Source organism: Pelodiscus sinensis, chromosome 18, assembly GCF_049634645.1.
Source record: "Pelodiscus sinensis isolate JC-2024 chromosome 18, ASM4963464v1, whole genome shotgun sequence".
Lineage (NCBI taxonomy): Eukaryota > Metazoa > Chordata > Testudines > Trionychidae > Pelodiscus > Pelodiscus sinensis.
In genome coordinates, this window is record NC_134728.1 from 14472370 (window position 1) to 14497777 (window position 25408).

At 44.9% G+C, this 25408-nt stretch overlaps 1 protein-coding gene across 2 annotated transcripts in view; it reads right to left on the reverse strand.

Annotated features, from left to right (window-relative positions):
* SPO11 (SPO11 initiator of meiotic double strand breaks) overlaps positions 1 to 25408 on the reverse strand; it is a 410938-nt gene that overhangs the window by 134097 nt on the left and 251433 nt on the right. The window lies entirely within an intron of this gene.

Consider the following 25408-nt stretch of genomic DNA (forward strand, 5'->3'; position numbering starts at 1 on the left):
AAGAAAGGGAAAAAAACCCATGAGCCAAGAAACTGACATTTTCTAATTGAGATTGTTTTAGCATATTTCAGAGATGCTGCTGGCATGATGTTTCCTACTGTTGATACCATGTTGCATTGCAATAGAGGTAACTGAAAAAAAAATCAAGGTCCACATTAAATAATCATTATACCTTAAGGGCACAACAACGTTTCTGGGTTGTTTACTTTGAACTATGTACAGCATTATGCCATCTTATGTAAATCTATTTGCTGGCCTGTCTGATGAAATCACTAAGATCTTGAAATAATCTACCATCTTCCAAAGAGTCTCGCATGGATAAAGACACAAAAAGTGGAACGTCTCAATCCTTAATGGCCAGATCCAACACCCAGTGAAGAGTCAGTGAAAAGATTCCTTTTGAATTCAGTGGGCTTTGGATCAGGGCTTAAATACCTAGGATGTATTTAGAAAGGTTCTTCATTTTCTTTCATTAGTTCAAAATATGGGCCTGATTCCCTCATTTAAAATGAGTAAATCCAGTGAGAGGAGACTGACCCTACTAGAAGTTTTCGCATAGCTTCATTGAGAGGAGGATGCAGCCTATATGTTGAAATGCCACTTTCCTTCAGCATTGCCATACACACATGCCTTATTGCAGGGTTTCTCAAAGTTCACTGCACTGCAACCCCCTTCTGATAACAAAAATGACTATGGGCACATCTACACAGTGGGGCTAGAGTCAAATTAGGCTACGTCAATTGTGTAGCTTAAATTGAAATAGCTTAATTTGGCTTTTGGCGCTGTCTACACAGCAGGAAGTCAAAAGAGGAGCACTCTTTCTTCAGCTTCCCTTACTCCTCATAAAATGAGGGTTACAGGAGTCAGAGTAAGAAGTCCTCCAGCTTGACATTATTTCAAAATAAAGGGTGGCAGTGCAGACGTGCACTATGGTATTTTGGAATAACTGTGTACACCCTCTTCCTGGGCTCACATAGGAGAACTAAAGCCTATCCGAGCCCCACCTCCCAGGGCAGAGGGGCCCAAAGCCCAAGCCCCACTGCCCCATGCCAGGGGACCAAAGCCCACGGGCTTCAGCCCCAGGTGAGGGGCCTGTAATCTGAACCCTGCCATCCAGGCCTGAAGCCTTTGGCGCTTAGGCTTCAGCTCCAGGTCCCAGCAAGTCTAACACCAGCATTGGCAACCCCATTAAAACAGGCTTGCAACCTACTTTGGGGTCCCAACCCACAGTTTGAGAACCAGACTTACTGGCTACGCTAAGCAGCAACCGCCACTCTTGTCAGGAAGCTAAAAACCCACTTCTCCCATCAGTCCCCAGTGCTACAGAATCTGTGTCTTGGAACCTACTGGTTTGGAAAGGGAATTCTTGACACAAATATGAAACCCCAATGAGCACAGGCTTCAGAATGGTTCGATTTACCTGACTAACAACATTATAAATCACATTTAGAACATTTATATTGGTCGATTATTGTAAATTAGTTTCTCACTGAGCTTACAGGGTGTTATTTTTTGCTTCATGACAATTCATTAGTTCTGTTCCATTATAGTTAGTCACTGTGATTAAGGCGGTAAGATGCTACAACCCTAACTCAGGAAACGTCCTCGCTGCTGCCAAAGATTTCAGAATTTCATCCAGAGTTCTCTATTTCAGTCTTTTCAGCTTTGCCTGCAATTGGAAGAGACACTTTTTGAAGGAAGAAAGCCAGAAATACTCTGCCTTTGAGTCAGCGATTTGCAACCATTGCTCGTCCAACTTTTTCTATTGACAACTTCCATTGTTGCCATGGACACATTAGTCTCTGCATATTAGCTATTGCTCTTGGAGAGAAAGTTCGCCCAATTAAGCAAAAAGAAACCTGTTTGAACTTTTTATTTATCAGGTAATGACTGACAAGAGCTTGAGGCAACAAAACTATGGGAACTTAACACTATGGCCATTCATTACTCAGGTACAAAGAGAGCCAAAACTGGGTCATTGTGGTTACTTTAAGTGTTACGTTTTAAAGAAAAATAACTTATCTACAGCTAAAAAAAGGTGCATTATTTCCCCCTCTCTATTTTTATGCTCATCATCTGACACCTAAATAATCTCAGAAATGGTAAAGAGTAGAACACAAAGGCTTATTGCAACACACTCGTTACTTTAGGTTTTGTCACTTGAATTCCTTTGTTTCTGGGTGTCTTGTTTGCTGACAGTAAGTGCAACGTGGTTTAGAATTTTAAAATGTGAGTATTTTTGACTAGCTAAGTTCAGGCATCAGGATCTCAGTTTTATCAATTCTACCTAATGAATGCCCCTTTTTCCACTGAGGACTGTAATATGGTCACATTAAGTAGTAAAATACAGAGACTAAACAGAGGATTAGTCATCACTTAGGTTCATTCATTTTTTCCTGCATCGAGTCCTCTTTCCTGCTAACTCCTAAATACGTGCTTAGTTTTGCTTACAAATGGTTTTACTGGAACTCATGGCAATGCTCATATGAGCACACAGTTACATGCTTAGCTGACTCCTGGATTAGGCCCTCTGTTAATTGTCAGTTGGTTTGCTTGAATCAACTCGGCCCCCAAAAAACCTCAGCTTTGGTGTCTACAAGGAATGCCTATGCTGCTGAGTTGGATGAGGGGGAGTTTGGGAGCTTGGCTATATACCACATGGTGCATGGACTGCCATATAATCAGAAACATGCACCTCTCTATTTCCAGTGGAGGAAGTAAAGTGATTGCAGAGGCTGTCACAATAGTGTTCTGTGTTAATAGGCTCTCCGTAGCTTAGATAAAACCTGAGTGCTAGGCTAATGGTCTTATTTTAGGCAATTCTTAAAGAAAGTGGGGACTGGGGGAGCATTAACACATCAGTCATATTTTGCTTTGTCAGCACTTAGTCAAATCAAGCCCGGGCTGTTGGGTTTTGTTATATTTTTAGTCCAAGACATGCAACTTCCATTTCAGTTAGGCTGACTATAGAATATGATAGTATAGGGCCTGAATACACTTGCTTGGAGTGCATGTTTTCCCCCATTTTAGGGGGAAAAATCATGTTGATGATGAGAGCTTCAGAGCAGGAAGTAACATACAGCAGGCAAAGGGGTATGAACTTTGGTCAGATTAATGAAGGCAAACTGTTCAATGCTGCTGGACTTATTCCTATATTTGCCACCAATGTGTTAGCTGATGAAAAATCCAGCAGCTTATTTTGGTACCTGATTGGTAGTAGAGTGCTCTTGCAGATGTTGGTCCTACTGATTAGACTGACTTTATCAGTTTTATTTCTGAAATTTAAAAAAAAAATCAGTTCCACCACCAATTCCAGGTACAGCCTGCCAGCTGTTTTGGTTTTATGTTACTACTGAAAGGTCAGCTGTAAAAGCTGGTGCAGTACTAGGAAACACACACCATGCACAGAACATGTTACCATAACTACTGGCAGAGTGTCTGGTTTATATAGCCTCTGGCAGGGGGTGTTGTGGAGCAGTAGGTGGGAAGGTATTAGCACAGACTCAGAGTTGCTGAGAGTGCATGGGAGGGGTGCATTTCCTCCCCTCCCCCATCTGTGAGAATGGTACAGATGTCCCCAAGGCCAGAACTCTACTGGGGGAGAGAAAAAACAAACAAACCAATGCAAGCTATGCAACTCCAGCTACGCAAATTGTGAGGTTACTGGGAGAAATGCTCCCGTCGACTTCCTTTATTCCTGGCAACAGCAAGGAGTACCAGCCTTGCTGGGTGCCCTCAGCATTCAGTTTAGTGGATATTTATTAGACCTGCTAAATTGAACCTTGGAGGATTGGTCGCCAGAGCATTGATGCTCCGGCAATTGGAAACAAGAACTCAGGTACTTCTACATCCCCCAGTAATACCTCACTGTCTTAATGGATTTATCTTCACAAACCCCATTGTTCCCACTTTCACAGAGGCACAAAGAGCCGATAAATGACTTGCTCAAGATCACACAGTTCTCTCCCCCAGGTGCACAGCTCCTGCTCTGAAAGCCAGTGCAAAGGAGGGGCAGCAGGGTATTTCCAGTAGCACTGCAAGGTGCTGAGGTTGTTTGATATGCAGCATACATCTAATTGCAAACAAAAGAGGCGCCAGAGTCATCTGATTTCAGCTCATGAGGCTCACTCTATGTTGCTTTCTTTTTAAAGATAGCTTAAAAAAAAAAGCAAGCAAGTGGAGACATTCAGACTTCAGTTGGAACCTTCTCCTCTCGCCAGTCTCCAACCTGTGTTTTTAGCCCCATGGCATGATCCTGAGTTGGTTGACCCACCCTTTCCTAGGTCCATTGTGGGGCTTAATAGCCTTGATGGTTTCCTCTCTGCTCCTTGATGACTGCTGAATACAAACCTTCAAATGCTCTGGGGAGTGCAAGAAACTCTGCCCCATGTGACACCTGACCTCCAAATGCCTAATTACAACAGCAGCAACTATGCCCAAGCATAGCTGTTGCTACAGTTACCAGGCCTTGTGATGGGGCAAACCCACTGGTGGGTTGGGAGTAGTGAAGGAGACTCATGGGGTTAGCAAAGGAGACTCATGGGGTTAGCATAGGGTTATCTGCAGGGGGAAAAAAAGGAGAAAAAAAAAGGTAGAATGGAGCTACTAGAGAAGGAAGGAAGAGGTCAGGGAGGGAGCTTCAAAGAGCCAGGCACTGCCCAGCTCTTTTGTTGCTTATCTAAAGCAAAGCTAGCTTCTGAATCTTTGATGTTTGTTTGCCAGGCACTGATTTCAAGTTTGTCTCCTCGTGCCACTGCCTAGAATTTTCCAGCTCCTAGGGGGCTGTGGCAAGTCCTAACCACTGCTGTGGTTTGAGTACACTTGTAGCCATGCTGCCTTTTAAACGTGTGGTGGCTTGACCACTTACCCAGAGAGCAGGCGAGTCAGACCATTTGCTTTCTTTGGAAAACCACTTAACCGCTTAGAGTAGGCTCATTGGAAGGAGAAAGCAAAAAGGTTGGAATCTACCCCGCTGGATATTTACATCATGTTTGCGCACAGAGCAGAACTGCTTGATTTTTCTGTTAACATCACTAACCTGGGTAAGGTTCTGCCCTTGTTATACAGGTACAAAACCCATGATAGTCAATTGTTGTTTCCCACCTCCTCTCTCCCACAGAAATGCACACATCCATAGATTCACTGATACATGCAAAGCCACACTGGAACTGAAACTCTTCTGCTTGTATTGTGAGCCTGAGGTTTTCCTTAAAGCCCCATTCCTGCCATCAGGTGACTTTGTGAGGATCTGAGGTTTTGCTTTTATCCTGCCAGACTCCTAAGAGGGTCAGGAACAGTGCTGTATGTAAAACTACCAGGCAGTGAGTCTGCTGGTGCCTAAAACTGCCCTTTCCCATATGTGGATTCAGAATTATAATTCTAAACCAAGTCAGGAGTCTCCCACCTCTGAGGTAGGTGTCCTAACCACAGGACTGGAGTCATTCCCATTCTCTCCCTCAGTCCCAGTGACTATTTTTGTACCTATTGTGGAACAGGCACTAGGCCAGCAACAGACTATGTAGCCCACCTGTTCTCTGTGGGTCTAGCTCGGTGACTCCAGTGTGGCAGGCCCCTCTCACCTTCCTCAAGAAGTCAAGTCAGGCCTCCTGCTCCAGTCATACTTCTGTACTCACCATGCACCAAGGGAGGCAGAGGTAATCCAACATGAGCCCCTGTTCAAACCCTTACACCCCACATCTGGCAGGAGGAGGGAACTGAACCTGGGTTTTCCTCATCCCAGGGGAGTGCTCCACTGGGCAACAGTTATAAGGGGGGCACTGCTACCACCACAGGGTGGCCAACAGCCTTCGCCAGACCCAGGGCAAGGTGTGGGGGACCAGCTCCAGACCCCTGGAAGGAGGCATTGCTGGAGGATAGCCTCCCCCAGCCAATCCTTCAGCGCCACCCACAACTCTGGCAGGGATTTAAAGGACTCAGAGCTCTGACTGCTGCTCTTCCACTGTCCCATTGTGTGTGCAGTGGGGCTAGAAATTCCTTAGGCATCTAAGCCATCTGATGTCAGGCAGTTTGTGGATCATTAGTCGAGCTAGGTGACTCTGCTGCCCATGCTTAGGCACTTCTCTCAGAGAGGGGCAGGACTTTGCACACAGCCCTCACCTCGGCATCTTCCACTGACTGGCGTAGGCAAGTCCTCACCTGGCATGTTGACTTGTGAATTGCATTCTAAGATGCCTCTCTCCCAGGGGCGGCCCAAGGCGGGCTGCCGGCAGCTGGTGCCCCAGGCGGAATGCGCGATCGGCGCCCCCGCCTCCACAGCCCTCAATGGCATGACGACATGATTGGGCGCCCCGTTTAACGCGGCGCCCTAGGCAATGGCCGAGTCGTCCTATATGAACGGGCCGTCCCTGCTCTCTCCCCATTCATTGTACAGGGAATTTAACTCGGGCCTTGTGGATCTCAGAAAAATCACAGGAAAGACGCTAAGTGCCATGGTGCTCAGCACTGCGATGCTTCTGTCCCTTTCCGGATCCCACCCTAAGAGATTTTTCCCAAGGTCATAAAAGAAGTGTGCAGTAAAGACACACAGAACCCAGATCTGCTATATATCAGGCTACTACCTTACCCACAAGGCCATTTTCCTCATCAGACAGGCTGACTTCCTTTTCTTTACTGTAAAGTCACAAGCCCTTTCCAAACATGAAGAATCCTGAGAGATTAAATTACAGTCTCCCTCCCCCTGCCCCTTTTGCAACAGTGAACTTTTGGATTGATATTTTTGCAGCAGTAATCGATAATCACTCTGTCCCACACTTTACATCCATGTCTACAACCTCTGCCTTAAGTGCTTTTTTTGCCTGCTTAGGCTGCCATCAAAGCAAACAGAAGACCAGTTCATCACCAGTTTTACACTGGTCACTCCGATGTTGTCAGTGGTTTAGCTCTTAATTTACCCTGGCGCAAGTGATAACAGCTTCACATTCCAGGTATCTTCAGAAAATTGAATAAGGATTTGTCATTCAGTATGTGAATCTAGAAAGCTGGCACATTTTTTGCCTACAATGCAGCACAGTTGTGGGTTTAGTGCTGTAGGCTTGCATTTAAGGAGTCAGCCCTCTGCATTGCTATGTTCCCTTTCAGAGAACTAAGCCCCATCCCCTCTGTAAATCTGCCTTAACATAAGAGGGGCAGAATGAACCATCCAGTGTTCTTTTCCCATGGATTGACACATTCAACCAGAGCCATGTCTCCTCCAGAAAGAATCCTCCCCAAGGCACCTACCGTTGCCCACTCTGGGACTTAAACTTCATAGTCTCCTGATGAGGTTGATTTCCTTACATTTCCCCCCTCTGTCTGTGTTTCTCAGCTTTGGGGGAGGAAGGAACGAACAAAACTCAAACAGGCCACAACGTTCAGAGCAGTAAGGGAGGGGAATTTTCTCATTCCCCTAAAGAAATAAGTGCAGTGATTTATCTGGAGAGAACTGATCAGCTTTCCTGAGATTTTACCCATCCAATACCTTCATATTCTTAACCCATTTACATAACTGCATTTACATAAAGAGAGGTACCATCAGAAAACACTTGTGGTAATGGGAGTGGAACTTCTCAGGCAAGTTTATTTTAAGCGATGCATTTAGAATGTCTAGATAGCCACAGAGCTATATATAGATACGGCTAAATTACAGAAAAAACCCTTATACTTCTGAAAACCACAATGCCACAAGGACAGATTATATGAATTACCATCATTACTGAAATTGCTAGCTAAAGAAGAAACATCCAAACACTATATAGTGCTCTAGCAGTTTGACTGGAGGAACCCCTATAATTACACACAGTATTTTAAACCGGGCCAGTACAAACAAGATCTGGAAATGGAAAATACCATGCTAATCATTACGTCTGAAGATGGAAGTGCACTGAACTAGTTACTGAAGACCAAGCAGTGGGTATGATGAAGTCATGGTCACCACCTCTGACTACAGAAAAAAAGGCTAGTGCCACACTATTAGCCATAATGCATTGTGCTTTTACAAGACATTTTTGGCAGTCCTTTCAACTAAACTCAATCGCTAGCAGAGATGTCCTGAATCTTTGACTAAGGGAGCAGCCAGCAGTGACACTAAACTTCATGAGTTTCAAGAAAGTTACAACATGCAAACAACAGGGCCCACATCACATGGATTCTTATCTGGGAACTTCCTCCCTTCTGGCAACTTACATGGAATGGCCTTTTAATGGGGCTGACACCTACCTCATGCAAGTACCCCCATTTGGCCAAGTGTGGGTTCCTGCACTCTCAGATGCCGAAAGCAACTCAGCCCTCCAGCCAAGTCACACTCCTGCATATCACAAGCCTCTTCTGGGTTACACCTCTAACAGGGGCCCATCCCGGTGCCCTCTGTAAACTGTCTCTATCTTTCAGTCTGTTGCCTCACTACAGACGAGAGTGGTGCCTCCAGAGCTTTGCCTCTTGTAAACAACTCCTTTGCCCTTATCTCAGGGCTTTAACCCAGTCTCAACATATAGTCCACACTAGCTTCCCATACCGCTGCTGCCGCCGCCGCCGCCGCCGCCGCCATAGCTACCTGGTCTTCACTGTTCAAGACTCCAGAGACACTGAGCTTTGCAACTCCTTTTGTAGGCTTCTCTGGCTCTTGATTGGCAGGATTCTTCTGTCCCCACTCTAGCCTTCTGGAGGACTTCTCTATGGCCCTTTCTGCCATATTACAGGCCTATTATATATTAGGGTATGTCTACACTACCCTCCTAATTCGAAGTAGGAGGGTAATGTAGGCATACCGCACTTGCAAATGAAGCCCGGGATTTGAATTTCCCGGGCTTCATTTGCATGAAGCCGGCCGGCGCCATTTTTAAATGCCGGCAGTTCGAACCCTGTGCCGCGTGTAGCCGCGCGGCACAGGGTTCGAACTGCCGGCATTTAAAAATGGCGCCGGCCGGCTTCATGCAAATGAAGCCCGGGAAATTCAAATCCCGGGCTTCATTTGCAAGTGCGGTATGCCTACATTACCCTCCTACTTCGAATTAGGAGGGTAGTGTAGACATACCCTCAGAGAATAGATGGTAAGAAGGCTCCCACAGTGTTTGACAGTTAGGCCCACAAAGGCCCTCAGCCATCCTTGTATTGAACTATCAGCTTTCTTTTTAGAGCCGCTTAGATTTTTTCATGCAGAAGTTTTCCAGAGCCAAAACTAATTTCATAGCTGACAGAATTTTTCCTGGGAATAAGGCAATTTCCTTAACATTTGGAAATTTTAGTTTAAAATTATTTTTTAAAACTTGTTTTGACAGTGTGAAAAGCAATTTTGTGTTCCAGAAGGATCAATCGAAATTAAATTTCTTGTTCTGAGGTTGCCTCTCAGCAAAGAACACATTTTCCCCCTAAGATTTTCATTCAACATTTTTCCATGGGGGGAAAAAATAGTTTCCTGATCAGCTCCACTGTTCTGTGCCCTTCCTATGCTATCTGGAATTTTTCCTCACATTCCTTCCTCGGGACAGGCATCAGTTACTCCTGGAAGAATCATTCAGCTGGAGGTTTTTAATCTGTTCTTCAAAACTAGACTAATACTCACAAGAAAAAGCCTGTTTCTTGTGATATTTCATCCCAAAGCCCTGATTCTTCCAGCTGATCCTGACTGGTCAGAACAGAGGCCTTAAACTGTGGGGTCACAGCCCACAGGACATCCAGATGCCCTCTGCTGATTAGCTGAAGGTACCATAAGAATATCTATCCTTCCATTTCATCACTTGTCTTTGTGGTTTCATTCTTGAAACACTATTCTTGCTGTAATTTACAGTAATGGCTTACAGCATTGGGACTGCCATTAGCTGTACCGTAATATTTTGGGCATTACAGTAAAGCCAATACTATAGCATTTTTAAATGGGAGCACATAAGGTGAAGCGTACCTTTCCAAGGTCAGGCACAGAACCATGCTTCAGCTTTTTCCTTCTCTGTCTCAGCTTCAGAGATCTACATATATATATATATATTAGAAATTGAATGTCTGTCTGTCTGTCTGTCTTGGTGCAAGAACGCCTCCTAAACGGCAACAGCTAAGGCCACCAAATTTGGCTTCCTCTTACCCTAATTTAAAACAAAGTCAGGGTTTGATTGTGCCAGGCACACAAGAAGTGGAGGGAATGGTGGTGGTTTCCACAACATGGAAAGGGAGGGGCAGAGAGAGGAGGGTCGTGATCCTCACACTCACCACTGGGGGCAGCGAGCGGGGATGGGATACTGCAGAGTGAGCACTGGGGACAGTTACACAAGCATGAGACTGACCAGCTGGGGATGGGACTCTGCCTGTTGCTCGCAAGGCCACACACCCCTCCCGCCATGGGGGCCTGCACACTCACCCTCCCCTGCTGCTCCACACAGGTGCATGGAGATTCCCCACCCTGCTGTGAGACTCCTCTGGGGCCTAGCAATTTCTTCCTCCCCCTGCCACTTCACCCAGACCACAGGGATTCCCATCCTTCCTCCTGCAGCTGCTTCACCTGGGGCCTGGGGATTCCCTTCCCTCTCACCCCCCATTCGGCTCCTCATGGGACCTATGGATATCTTGTCTCCCACCCCCATTCCACTTTTCTTGGTGCCTGGGGATTCCCTGCTCCCCATGCATCATGTCAAGGGGCCAGGATGTGCCCCCCCACGCAGCTCCTCATAGGGCCTAGGGGTACTGTCCTTCCCCCTCCTCTGCACCATTCCTCTGGGATCCTGGGGACTCCTTCCTGCCCCGCGCTGCTCTTCCCTGCCCCTTCCTCCCACACAGCTCCGCCTGGGGCTTAGGGATGCTGTCCTTCCCCACACTGCTCCTCTTGGGGCTTGGGCTTTCCCCCCATCCCTGTGACTTCACCTGCACAGTGGGGATTCCTAATCCCCGCCCCTACTTCGCTTAGAGCTGCTTCACCTGGAGCCTGGAGATTTCCCTCTCCCCCACATTCACGGGGCCTGGGCATGCCCTTATACACCGGAGCACTGCCAGGTAGATCTGCTAGCAACTGATAAAAATAGCTATCCACACTCACCACCACACTCCCCTTCACTTCATTGTTTGCCAGAGTTCATTCCTATTTTGTCTTGTATGTATCCAAGGCCTTACAAACTCCCTTTCAATAGGGAACAACAGCAGGTCTAGCCTCTGTAGAGCTCCCTGTCTTTCCAGACTGCCTCCCCAGTTCCTGCATTGGACAGAATTACCAACAGTCTTTGCCCAGCCACTGGAAAACCACTCTCACTGTTACCTCCTTCTGCAGCTAAGTCTGCCAGAATCTGCCTTTTATCATGTTGCTCATAGACTTTGCTGCTAGAGACATGGTCCAGAGGGAGTGGGAGAAACCAAGCACAGATCTCCTAAAGCAGGGGTGGGGAACGTAAGGCTTGCCTGGATCCAGCTCCCAAGGCTCAAGGCCTGTCTCAGAATTGGAGAGACTGCACTAGTGCTCTGGACCTCCAGTGCCCTAGTGTGGGGCTGGAGCACACAAAATCTGGGCTCCCATAGGCTCTGGTGTATGAGGGGAATGTCTTTCTGCTCTTCATTTGGGGCCATTTTGGGGTGGGGGGGTTGGTTTTCTCCTTCTCACTTGTCCCACAACACAAAAAAGGTTCCCACCTCTGTCCTAAAGGTACAGCTTCCCCCCAACAGAGTTGTGTGTACTACTAAGTGCACAGCTCTGTAATAATATATATATAGACATTATCAGGGCTCGACAAATAATGTAATCAACTTGCCCGTGGCGAGTAGATTACAACCTGGAAGAGCCGGCGCAGAGCGATCTGCGCGTGCGCAGAAGTGCATGGCTGGCGAGTGGGGCTCGCCGCCACTTGGCGAGCCCTGGACATTATAGAAATGTAGGATGGGAAAGGATCTTGCTTGGGCCGTCCTGTCCAATTCCTTGTACTGAGGCAGGATAAGTATTATCTTTTCTAGACCATCTGTGATAGGTGTTTATCTAACCTGGTCTTAAAAACCTCCAATGACTGGGTAATTTGTTCCACTGCTTAACTACTCTGACAGTTAAAAAGTGTTTTCTAATGTCTAACCTAAATCTCCCTTCCTTTAATTTAAGCTAATTCGTTCTTGTCCTGTTTTCAGTGGCTAAGAAGAGCAATTTATCACCTTCCTCTTTATAAAAACCTTTTACATACTTGAAGACTGTTATTATGTCCTCCCTCAGTCTTCTCTTCTTCAGACTAAACAAACCCATATTTTCAATGTTTCCTCATAGGTCATGTTTTCTAGACCTGTAATTATTTTTGTTGCTCTCTTCTGGATTTTCTCCAATTTGTTCACATCTTTCCTGGAGTGTGATGCTTAGACCTGGACACAACACTCCAGCTGAGGTCTTGTCAGCGCAGAGTAGAATGGAAGAATTATTTCTCATGTCTTGATGACAACACGCCTGCTAATAGGTTGGGATCAGTTCATATTTGGAGAAAGCAATAAAACAGAGCTGACCAACTAATTAAGGAGGTCGCCATATTTCTGCAAGAATGGGATGTTAGCCTCAGCATTCTGGCTTAATTGTGCTTGGGATCATGACATTCTCCCAACTTAAAATGTCCTTGTCGTTTTAGTTGGATATAGTTTTCTATTATACTCCCTGTCCTGAATTGCTGTGTACTATTGAATTATTGCCAGAGTTTCACAGTTTAAGCATGTTATTGCATATGCAATTGCATACCTAATTGTGTACCCTTAATTTGCAACAATTGAATGAAGATTTCAGTCATTTGCATTCATTTCTGTGGAAATGTTGTGTGAGATTTATGTGTGAAATTGAACATGCTTTGCAGTGGGTGCAATTGCATACCTTTTGAACATCTTACTCTTGCTGTTGTTCATTGTCATAGTAGGTGCATTCAGTGAAGGCTAAAATAATTTGTCTTTCTGTGGCTAGGAATGCTTTTGGGATACTTTTTATTAAGACACATTAGGTAAATGGGAGTAACCGTTGTTTTGTGAGAATTGGCTTGCCTGCCACTAGTAAAGGCAAAACTTACATTTCTTTCCTGACTTATGATCAGGATTGTTCTTGAGATATTCACCTGCCAAGCTGTCTGATAAGTGCTATGGTCCCACTCTGGCAAAGAGAGCAATGGGACTACTCACATGGTTAAACACATATGTGTCTGCGGGATTGGGGCCTAACCTTGGAAAGCTGAAGCAAACACTAGTGACAATATCCTCTCTTTCACATTCTCTGAAAATATGATTGTGGCTGCATTATCTTTCACCCACTTCTCTATCAGCCTTCCGTGTGCTTCCTCATTTTCCTCTAGATCCAAAGCTTATACAATTACGGGTACTTTGATGAGGTCTTTGTCATTTTTGCATCTGGATGCCACATTTAGGAGTTCAGACTTTGAGGTCGATGGGGATAGAGTGTCAGTAGTATTCTGGTTATGAACTGCTTAACTATTTGTTCACCACATTTCCCAATACCTCTCTGTCACAGGGCACAGTCACCACCATGGCTCCTCCAGCCGGCAGTCCTGGGAATTAGCTCGCTGGCTCACTGGATGCTTTCCTCTAGCTGGCATCTCCCCATGTTCCTCTTTGACCACTGCACCCTCTTCAGGACACTGCCTCCAGCAGTGCCCACTCCAGTCTCTCAGAGCCCCCTTCTGGGGCGTGTTGTTTATCCAACTGCCCGCTCCAGGGTCCTCCCTTCCCAAGGGGCACCCAATTCTTCTCCCAGGGAACACCTAGTTCCCTTGTACCCACCTTGCCTCAGTGACCCCCTGCCAGTCTTCATCTAGCCCCTGCCTTGTGGCAAACTGCAGTCTGTAATGGCCACTCATCACTGGCAAAGGGGTGTGGATCTGCTGCCCCTGCCTACCATGGCTGCCCCTCGCAGCCCCAGTAGCTTCAGGCCTTACAGCCTGGGTGCTTGCTTGGCCAGAGCTCCTCCAGGCCTGCCTGCCTGCCTGCCTCAGCACTACTTTACCTCCAGGAAGCCTCCTGCTTCCCAGGGCCCTCCTGCTCTCTAGCCAGAGCCAGAGTAACCTTCCCCCTCTGCCTCAAGGAGCCCTTCTTTATATAGACCCCAGCTGGGCCCTCATTAGCAAGAGCTGCCTCAGCTGGGGCTTCACTTACAGCCCTCACTCAGGGCTGGGTTTTTGCCCTTAAAGGGCCAGTGCAGGCAATTGCCCTGTCACACTATCCTATTGTGCACTATGGGTTTTCCTCTGGCTTACTAGGTAGACTAGATATTCCAAAGTCCGAACCTGTTTTGTTTTGTTTTTTTAATTTTTGAAATTGCCATTTTGTGAGGATAAGGACTCCATATGCCCTTTCAGCCAATAATGAATACAACAGACCATTTCCAAGGCTCTGATACAAACTGCTGCTGCACCAAGCACTAATAATAACACCTTGCCTGGTCACAATAGTCTTCTTTACATTGGTGTTTATGAAGCCAATAGATTAAAGAACACATGATAAATCTTAAAGTGGAGGGAAGAGGCCCTTAGGTCTGCTGTTTAGGATACGTCTAGATTACAGAGCTTTTCCAGGATACTGGAGAGCTCCCAGAAAAGCTCAGCTGCATCCAAGGAACACGTCTGCTTTTCCAGGAAAAAAATTCGGAAAAGACTCGTTTTTTTGGCATCCTTGTAAACCTCGTTGTGCGAGGAAGAAGGAATGTTCCAAAAGAGGGTTTTTTTCCGACATTTGGCTCTGTGTAGATGAGGCTTTTCCAACATTTGGCCCTTCTGGAAGAAAAGCGGAAAAAGATACGCAAATTGCGAGTTGCAATTTGCGTATCTTTTTCTGACTTTTCTTTGCAGTGTGTCAGTCCTGTCCCCCTCCCACCACAATGTAAAATGAAGGAGATCCTCCATTTCAGCAGGGTATTGGAAGTGTATGCTATTGGATGAATATGTTAAAAGGCCTTTGGGTTCTGACAACACATGTTATTGAAAGTGCAAAAGTATTAGTATTGTGTGTAGTAAGTCAGAACCTGCAGTTACCAGACACTATTGTTGTGAATATGAATTTGCTGACAACCAATCATGCAGCACTGAAAAGCACAGCAAGCCATTTAAGAAGGAAAGACCAACACCCAATAAGCCAGGAGCCTTATGAATAATTAGACAAGAGACCAAGTATTAAGTGTCTCTAAGCATAGGTGCTGGAATTAGAGATTCTGGGGGTGCTACCTGGCTTAAAGTGTTTTCCATCATATCTGGGCTTTACAATTTGGTGCAATGGCTCTCAGCAACCCCACTATATACATTGTTCTAGCACCACTATCTATGTCTTGATAATACAGTGATAACCTCACTCCCTGGAAAATGTCACATCAATCATGGCATTTAGAAGAAAAAATTTAGACACAAATTCCAAACCATTTGGCTGCAGTCCCATAATCCCACACGTCCTCCATAGCCAATGAGGATGTTTTCTCTGTTATTTAAATTAGTATAGTGAGTAATTGCTTCTGTCATGGCAAGATGGCCATTAGGCATGACTTTTCTCATTTTTATTAGCTTTATTGAAAAGAGAGGAGGGACTGTGGTCATCGTGAGTCAACATTTGCCAATAGTTACCGTGCTGTGGCACCAAAGCCACCACATTGATTTGTATTCAAAGAATGTGGGAATATATGGTATCTCTTAGCCCTGGTCTACACTAGGGAGTTATTTCAAAATAACCCCCCTTCTTTCGAAATAACAAGAGGAGCATCCTCACTACCAAGCCTATTATTTCGAAATAACGGACTGGCGCTTTTGAAATAATAACTCCTGCTTTCCCCAAGGAATAATGCTTATTTCGAAGTTGTTATTTGGAAATAGTGGTAAGTGTGGACACTCCTCTGCTGCTATTTAGAAATAACTACTCCTCAGAGTCATTCAAAGTAATTGCTCCCTGGTGCTTCCTGGGGCACTAAGTCAAGGTACTGTGTCCACATTAAGGGAGCCTATCTCGGACTGATTTCAAGGCTTCCCTGTAGTGTGGACTTGCTATTTTGAAATAATTATTTTGGGAGTTATTATTTTGAAATACGTTATTTCAAAATAATTTCCTAGTGCGGACATGCTCTTAGAGACCACCGGGTAAGTAAGCATTAGTAAATGATAGCTTTTTAAATGATAGTGATCACAATAGACTTCAGATTCATTTACAGTAGGATCTTTTTACAGGATAAAAAGGGCCATAGCCTAAATTATAAGACCCTTTACGCTCACTTGTGCTGTCATTTATGACAGGGTAGAATTTAGCTCACACGTTTCTATTTCTAGTAATATATGTTTTCTCTGGAGCTTAGTGAAATGCTGCTTTTTTGCTGAGTGGAATGTAGGAGTGGCAAATTAGAGCTGGCTGAATTTTTTCCTTTAAAACATTTGCTTCCATGAAAAATGGCTTTCTGACCAAAATGAACATTTTCAATTTTGTCAACATTTTCTGATTTCAATGGAAATTTAAAATGTTTCAGTAAAAATTTATTTTTGTGATTTGGGTTTTTTTTTTTCCAACAGTATTTTTAACCAAAAATAGCTGTCCAAATAAAAAGAAAAGGATGTTAGGTTAGGTTTTACATCAGAAACAAAATGTTTTAAGAATCATTTGGGAAAAAATAACCACTTTTTGTTGCTTCCCAAATTTCCCACAGACATCAAATTTATGATTTTTTTTCTACCAGTTTGCCATAAAATATACCACTAAGATCCCCCACTGCTGCAGGCTTACGGTGCTTGGTTTAAACATAAGAAAATGATAGCAAAAATAGCAAGATGGAAAAGTGGCTTGGGGACCAGGGTCTGCTAGGAAAGAGGTTGTTTTCACACATTTTACCAAAAATGTTACCTTATGTTTGATTCAATTTGGGGATGGGAGAAAGTTACAGGTTTTTCTTAAACTCTTTTGAACTGTTTGGCCTGCGTTATCCATTTATATAAACCATCAGGTCATGGGCGGTGACACCGGTGGGTGAACCTAGGGCTGGGGGAGTCAAGTGCTCCCCCGCACACATGCTATAGGGGCAGGCCACCCCTCCCACAGTGGGCAGTAAGCAGCCCCAACCTCAGTGGGAATGGCAGGGGAAAAGGCAGGCAGGTGGCCCAGCCCCCAGCCCCAGCCTTCCCTGGCCCTGGCCCTGGCAGAAGAATGGGGGGAGGGGAGCAGTGTGGGTAGTGCATGGTCCCAGCCCCAGAGAAAGCCTCAGCCTTCCCCAGTCCCTTGTGGGGGCATGGAGTGGGGAAGCACAGGCGGAATGTAGACCCCGCTTCCCCACTGCCCTACCAGAGCTCAGAAGGGGAGGGTGAGCAGCTTGCAGCCTTAGGCTTCCCTGGGAGGGCCTCTGGCCCAGGAAGGCGTGCAGGCCCCTGACCCTGGAGGGCACATGGTAGGTGGCCCCCCTTATCCTGGAGTACAGGCGATGCACAACCCCAGCTTCCCTGGCCCTGGGAGGGCTGGCAGCACGGCCCCAGCCTTGGTGGAGCTGAAGCCCAGATAATCCTGGGAGACTAGAGAAGCCCCGCTGAATGGAAGAGAGGCAGGGGGCAAGGTTTGGGCAGGGTGGGCAGTTTTGGAAAGCATTGCCTTCCCTTGCCTCTTATAACTGCTGCCCATGCATCAGGTGCATCTAGCACAGAGACTGGAAATGGAGGGTATGAAAGCCAAGAAGCCCATGGTGGCTAAACGATGCAACTTGGACTATGATTGACAAAGTGCTCAGAGCCCTGCACAAGATGTACTGAGTATCTGGAAAATTTAAGAGCAAGAGGATCTAAAAGACTGTTGAATAGGCTCCTAGGGACTAGATGGCATAACAGGATTTTCCCATTTCCCTTATGCTCTGGAATGGACCTACATGATCTCTACAGATTCCAACTACCCCAAAATGTTACTAAAGTCTCTTTTGTCCAAAACTCTTGACAATGCTTTGAAACGTGTCTTGTTTTCTCTAATTCCACCCAGGAAACGTTCATATTAGTACCAGCAGATACTGCCAACACACAGATCCAAAAAATGAGTGTTTCCTGTGGTCAGATTCGCTGCGGCTGGAAGTAATGCAAGATGCATTAAAATCTAACAGACTGTGAATGTCCAGGGGCATTATCTTGCAGCATAACACTTCACTTTAGTTTTTCAGAGATATTTCTTGGAATCTTTTCAATTACTCTTCTGCTTAAAATATATGCCAAGCTTCAGACATTTCCATCCATGGCAAAAGAGCATGAGCTAAAAGTTCATCAACAGCCTATGGCAATGTCTTGATGGAGAAAGCTGAAGTTATTTCTTAATGCAATTACTTATTAACTATCAGTATTCTATAAAAGTTGAGAGAGTTCAAGAAAGCAAAGATCTGCTCTTAATGATGAAACTGGGTTTACCACTCAGTAGTTAAATCTATCAAGTTGCCCCATTCCTTTAAATGTACCTGATCCCAGCTTGTCAAAGTTCTAGTAAGTATTATTGTGCCCTCTTAACTCGCCACCAGCTTTCTTAGTTAGTTAGTCAGTTACATTTTCTGTTTAAAAATAAGTTCTTTCTCCCCCTCCTGCAATCTGGTTATGATTACTGGTTACTGCCACCCGCAGACTGATAAACTTATAACAGCTGCACTGCAGGAAATCACCTCCAATTCAACCCTGATGTTGTATGGATGTCTTTAGTTAACGTAAATAGGCTTTTAACATTCATTTTTGTTTTTGTGCAAAACACCTATCATTAATTTTGACTCAAGAGATCAAACCGTTAACAATGTGTTGATCCTCGCTTACTTTCAAGTGATGTATTGTATCATTTCTGAGAGTTATGAGGGGTTGATACTTTCTTCTACTAATGCATCAAAGTTGATAAGTGAGCGGGGTAAACCGCGTCCTGGGAAAGGAAGCTATTAACAGCCATACTCTGAAGGTTCTGAGGGCTACATTGCATCATAGCTCTTGGGTTTATTGAACGTGAACTTTTTTTTTAACCAAAGGAAATGAGTTTCTATAATCCTCTGCTTTGAGCTACATCCTCAGTGGGGCAATGAAAAATGACCTACACCATTAGATAGCACACTGCTTTACACAACATCGATCTTCACAAGGCTGAATGCAATTTAATTTATGATTTTTCTTTTCCTTAATGCTGAACTGCAGGCATCCACAATGAATTTATTTATCACAAATCTACAAGGCACTAGGACAGAATGGGCACAGAGGGGGGAAAAAAGCTCAAAATTTAACTTAGCATAATAAGAAAGCAATCCCAGAGAAAATGACCAACATTTAAATCAGGGAGAGAAGAACATTTTTATAAGGAAGATCTTGAAATGATGGTTTTGAACATACATAATAAGCAAGGCAAATGGGTTCCAAGAACAAGGCATCCGCTTCCTTGAAAACTTTTTTTGGGGGGAAATGGGGGCAGGAAAGAGGAGACTTTGTATGAGTTGGGCATGTTGAGTGATTTATGGGACCATTAAACATACACTAAATCAATCCCTATTAGGGGGCAAAAAAGCAATGTACTTAAAAAAAGGCCCTCAAGCTATATTTCTGATCCCAAAGCCTGACATTGCAAGGCAAATGGCCCTTAGTACTTTCGGGGGTGTAACGTGAACTCAGTCAATTTGGATATGATAGTTTTTAACGTTCATGAATCTAGCAAAAATGTGTATCCAATTAGCTACCATGAACGAACCTTATTTATAAAATAATACTTATGTGGTCGGGTTGCACTTTTTCCAGTCATTTCTGCACACAGTTCAGGTCACAGATTGCATGTGTGTGCGATTAAATAAAGACATGCTAGTCTGCATTGGCACATTACAGAGGGGATAGGTGGTAGGATTGTGAAAATTAAATACTTTCTATGCCCATTATTACAGCCTTTTCCTGGAAGTTAAATTAAAAGATTTGCTTGGTGGACCTAACATATTCTGACATAGGAGTCTGTTCTTTAATGAAAGTTGCAGTGTAGACATAAGTGATTCAGAACATGCACTGGTAAATCGTAATTTCTTAACACTGCTTTGGATCTGAAGAGTTTTGTGGCTGGAATGGAACTGTCCTTTACTATAGCACCACAAGTATTCTGCTTTGAAAAAAAAGTCTGTACACACACTCTGTAACAACCATACCACTGCTTTCTCTTTCCTTTGCTAGTTCATTTTTAAGCCATGTACTGGGAGGTCCTTCTCAAGTGCAGGCAGAAAGAAGTTTTATGAGCTGCAGGCCTGCATGCTTGATGTCTTGACGATGCAAACAAGCTTGACAGTCACAAGGAAAGAGGCCAACTCCATTTTATTAACAGATATTTTCTTCTTGCCATGGTTAGGATTGGAAACTCTGTGGCAAACAAATTGTAAATCTATAGTTTGTTGTATCACATGCTCCTGCTATGTGTGTGTGACTGATATGGTTAACTTTCATTAACACCAATGGGCAGGTGGGAGGGTGTGGACGTAGAGCTTGAAAGCTGCAGTGTTTTCAGTAATCTGGGTGCTTGTGCAGCTGCTCAGGAGAGATTCAGATGCCGCCCAGAAAATTAGGAGAGCACCCACGGCTAGGTTTTTTGTTTCTACTGGTGGTGCACGGTAACCAAATTCAAGAAAATTTGTTTTGCAAATTCAAGAGCATTTTTCATCCCATCACATTTGGTAACTGTCTTTTTCATGTTCTAAATATCCTGCAGAATAGTTTTTAAAAAATGAATATTTCAGTTTCAAAAGTAAAAATCAGACTCGTTCTGATTTCAAGACAGAAATATTCCATTCTGAAATCTTCCAATTTCATAACTGAAAAAAAAATCAGTTTTCAAAACCTGAAGTGGAAATGCTACTGCAACCATTTTAAAGACCCTGGCCACACTGAAATCAACCCTCTAGTGGCAGTGATGGGAAAGGAAGAAAAGAGAGGAAATAGAATATATTAGCTACCAGAGGTAAAATAAGCTAGCTGAAATGAGGTGGGGGTCAGCTGGCATTAGCTCAGTAAATACCCAACACATGGGAGGAATTTCACCTTCATGACTATTCATTAACCCACACACACATGCAGCGAAGGAGTTCCCCAGTTGTTTTTGCAGATGCAGATTAACATGGTTACCCCTCTGAGGTGATACAAAGGCACTCACTACCTCCAGAGGAGCTCGTACCTGTTACTGTCCCAGATTCTTCTGATAGGAAACATTGTAAGAGACTATGAATGAATAATTCCTACATAGATATGGACACAGCGATGGAAGAACCTGGAACTCAGTTTTCATAGTACTTTTATGAAAGTATGACAGCTGTGCAATAACTGTGAGCCAGAGGAGACCCTACACTTCTCCAGAAGGTGGGATGTATACTGGCAGACAAGAGGACAGGGGAAGAAATCTGAGGAGACTTGGGGAACATACTGAGTCAGACCAATGGTCCATCCAGCCCAGTATCCTGTCTGTCGACAGTGGCCAATACTGGATGTCCCAGAGGGAGGGATCACAATGGTAATCCTCACGTGATCCCTCCCCTGTCACCCAGCACCAGAGAAACAGAGGCTAGGGACACCATTCCTACCTATTCTGGCTAATAGCCATTGATGGACCTAACCTCCATGAATCTATCTAGTTCTTTTTTGAAGCCTGTTAAAGTCCTAGTCTTCACAACATCCTTTGACAAGGAGTTCCACAGGTTGACTGTGCATTGAGTGAAGAAAAACTTCCTCTTGTTTGTTTTAAACCTGCTGCCTATTAATTTTATTTGGTGATCCCTAATTCTTATATTGTGGGAATAAGTAAATAACTTTTCCTTATTCACTTTTTCCACACCAGTCATAATTTTATACACCTCTATCATATCCTCCCCTAGTCTCCTTTTTTCTAAGCTGAAAAGTCCAAATCTTTTAAATCTCTCTTCATATGGGACCTGTTCCAAACCTGTAATAATTTTTGTTGCCCTTTTCTGAACCTTTTCCAATGCCAATATATCTTTTTTGAGATGAGGCGACCACATCTGTACGCAGTATTCAAGACGTGGGCATACCATGGTTTTATATAGAGGCAATAAGATATTTTCTGTCTTATTCTTTATTCCTTTTTTAATGATTCCTAACATTCTATTTGGTTTGGCTTGGTAAGGTTGTTGGGTTGTTGGGGTTTTTTTTATTTGAGGCAGTGTTGTTACACGCAGGGCAGGATTGGATACATGCAACTCCCAGTTTGGAAACCTAGGTGGGAACTTAGGGATGTTGAAGAGAATGGTATTTCAGGCATTAAAGTAAGAGGAGAGAGAGCCTGGAGGAGGATTTGAGCAGAAGTAGACCCAAGGCAGTGAAAGTGGGGACAGTAAATTTGTTGACAAGGGTGATATAAGAGCAGAATTGAGTGGATGGCAAGATTACGGGAACTAAATACAAATGGGAACTCCGAGGAGGAGCAGAAGGGATGGATGGAGCTATGTACCTCCCACTTCACAATGCCTAAGAACAGGCTTAAGGTTCTCATTGGGGAGCAGTGTGAGCTGGAGAAAGGGAGAAAGAACTGGTCTCAGAACAGAATTCACCCTTTATATGATGCTTTAACGTTTTATGTACCCTGATATCACGTCAGCGTCCGCTGCAGCCTCACCCATGAGTCCATGTCCCCAGAGGAAAAGGGGGAAGGAGAGCCTCTATATTTATTTATTGACAGATAACATTTCCTGAATTCTCTCTTGCACTGAGAAAAAAGATGAGGAGTCCTATGGCACCTTATAGACTAACTGAAGTGTTGGAGCATAAGCTTTCGTGGGCAAAGACCCACTTCATCAGATGCATGACTAACACGGCTTCCCCTCTGATACTTGAGAATAAAGAGTTTTCCTTAGGGGCCAGGTTGTTGTCCCACTGAACAGCAGCACCTGCGTGCCTATGTGTGAGAAGTGCAATTGGCTTTCCTCTATACAAAATCCTAAGTGGGTGTCTCTTTCTGATCTCAGCCAGTCTCTCACCAAGTCCAGACTGTGTTTGAGACAGGTGAGAGAACTGTCTGTAGGAACATCAAGAGAAACGCTTTACTGTACATCCCAGATATATGAAGCAATGGGATGAAGAAATGCCCTATCCAGTGGCAGCCTGCCTTCCATTTTCATGGCCGTGCCTCTTAAGTAAATGAATCTGTAGTGACAGCCCGACCAGCAGAATCCAATCAGCATCTGGAGAGAATCAGTGTGTTCCCTCAGGATATGTCTACACCGCAGAGTTTTTCTGGAAAAACGACCATTTTTCTGGAAAAACAATTCTTACGTCCACACTGCTATTGCATTCTTTCGATAGAAAGTCGAAAGAACAGAGGGGTTTTCCTGACGGTGGTAAACCTTATTCTATGAGGAAGAAGCCTTTCTCCAAAAAAGCTTTTTCGGAAAAAAGCGTGTGTGGACATGGAAGAGAGTGTCTTTTCAAAAGAAGAGGCCTCCAGGAAAAAGAAGAAGTTACTCACCTTGTGCAGTAACAATGGTTCTTCGAGGTGTGTCCCCCCGTGGGTGCTCCACTGTGGGTGTCGGGCTCATCCTGGTGCTGCAAATCGGAGATCTTCTAGCTGTTGTTCGTCGGACCGCGCATGCGCGGTGGCTATCTTGCAGCTTTTCGCGCCGTTTCCATCACACGATCCGGCCCTGCCAGTTTGTCCTGATCATCGAGGTCTGAAAGACATAAAGAACAGACTCCGAAGCGGGGAGGAGGGTGTGTAGTAGAGCATCCACAGGGACACATGCCTCGAAGAACCATCGTTACTGCACAAAGTGAGTAACTTCTTCTTCTTCTTCTTCTTCGGGTAGTGTCCCCGTGGATGCTCCACTGTGGGTGACTTCACAGCAGTAGCTGTAGTAAGGCGGCGGGTTCAGAGTCAGTGGGTTACCGTTGTGGATAGCACTGTGGTGGCTACAGCTTTGTCAGTCATAAGAATGTTTTGTAGCACGTAGTGTTTTGCGAATATGAAGTCTGAGGACCAGTTGGCTGCTTGGCAAATGTCCTTCAGGGGAACTCCCTTGAGGAAAGCTACTGAGGAGGCCATTGCTCTGGTGGAGTGGGCCGTGAGGGTATGTGGAAGTGGTACATTCCTTAACTCATAGCAGCGGCGTGTGTAGGAGACAATTATTCTGAAAATTCATTGCGAAGACAGTGGGCATCCCTTGGAATGATAGTCCATCAAATTCAGCAAATGTTGTGACTTTCGCAACTTGCGAGTCCTTTCATTGTAAAAGGCCAGCGTCCTGCAGATGTCAAGGGAGTGTACTCTTGATTGATGCTCCGAGTCGTGAGGTTTCGGATAGAATACTGGTAATATAATTGGTTCATTTATGTGGAAGGCAGAATTAACCTTCGGTAGAAATGATAGTTGGGGCCGCAGGATAACCGATTGTGTTATAAAGATGGTGTAGGGAGGATTAGCTGCAGGGGCCACCAATTCCCCCACTCTCCAAGTGGATGTAATAGCCAGGAGAAATACAACTTTCATTGTTAAAGTATTGAAGTCACATGTAGCTAAGGGCTCGAACGGTGGCCGCATTAGCGTATCTAGTACTAACTCTAAATTCCACGTGTCTGGAGGTAGTCTGTGTTCAGGAAAAAGGTTGGTAAGGCCTTTAAGGAATCTTTTTGCAGTTGGGTGAGAGAAGGGGGTAAATCCTCCTATAGAGTACGTCTAGACTACATCCATCTGTCGCCAGAGGGATGTAAATTAGACATACCGAAATTGCTAATGAAGTGGGGATTTAAATATCCCGTGCTTCATTAGAATAAAAATGGCTGCCGCTTTTTGCCGACGCGGCACTTTGCCGGCAACAAGTGGCAGTGTAGACGGATGTATTTCCCATTCATGTTGTTGTTGGGCAAATTGCCTGCTGAATGCATCTGCCATGCTGTTGTCCTCCCCTGGCAAGTAAGCAGCTGCGAGGGTCACATTGTGGTGGTTGCAGAAATTCCACAGTCAGATCGCTTCCCTGCAAAGGGAGTGGGAGCGAGCTCCTCCCTATCTGTTTATATAATAAACTGTTGTGATATTGTCCATTAGTATCCTCAGCACTTGGTTGCGAATAAGGGGGAGGAAGTGCCTGCAGGCATTGGAGACCGCCCGTAGCTCCAACAGGTTTATATGGAGGAGGGACTCCTCGGGGGCCCAGCAGCCTTGAAATTGACTGTCTTGCATGTGCCCTCCCCATCCAAGTAGGGAGGCATCTGTTGTGAGTTGAACCGTAGGCTGAGGTTTGTGAAAAGGTATACCTGCTAGCATGTTGCGAGGAATAGTCTACTGGGTAAGGGATTGCCTGATCGTGATGGGTACTATTACCGTCCTGTATACGTCGCGCCTGCCAGGGGCATATATCTTGGACACCCAGTGCTGAAGGCAATGAAGGTGAAGTCTTACATTGGCCACATTGTGTGTAGTCACCGCCATATGCCCTAAGAGTTGTAGGCATGTAAGAATGGCTATGGTGGGGCTCGTAGTAATGACCTGTACAAGATCT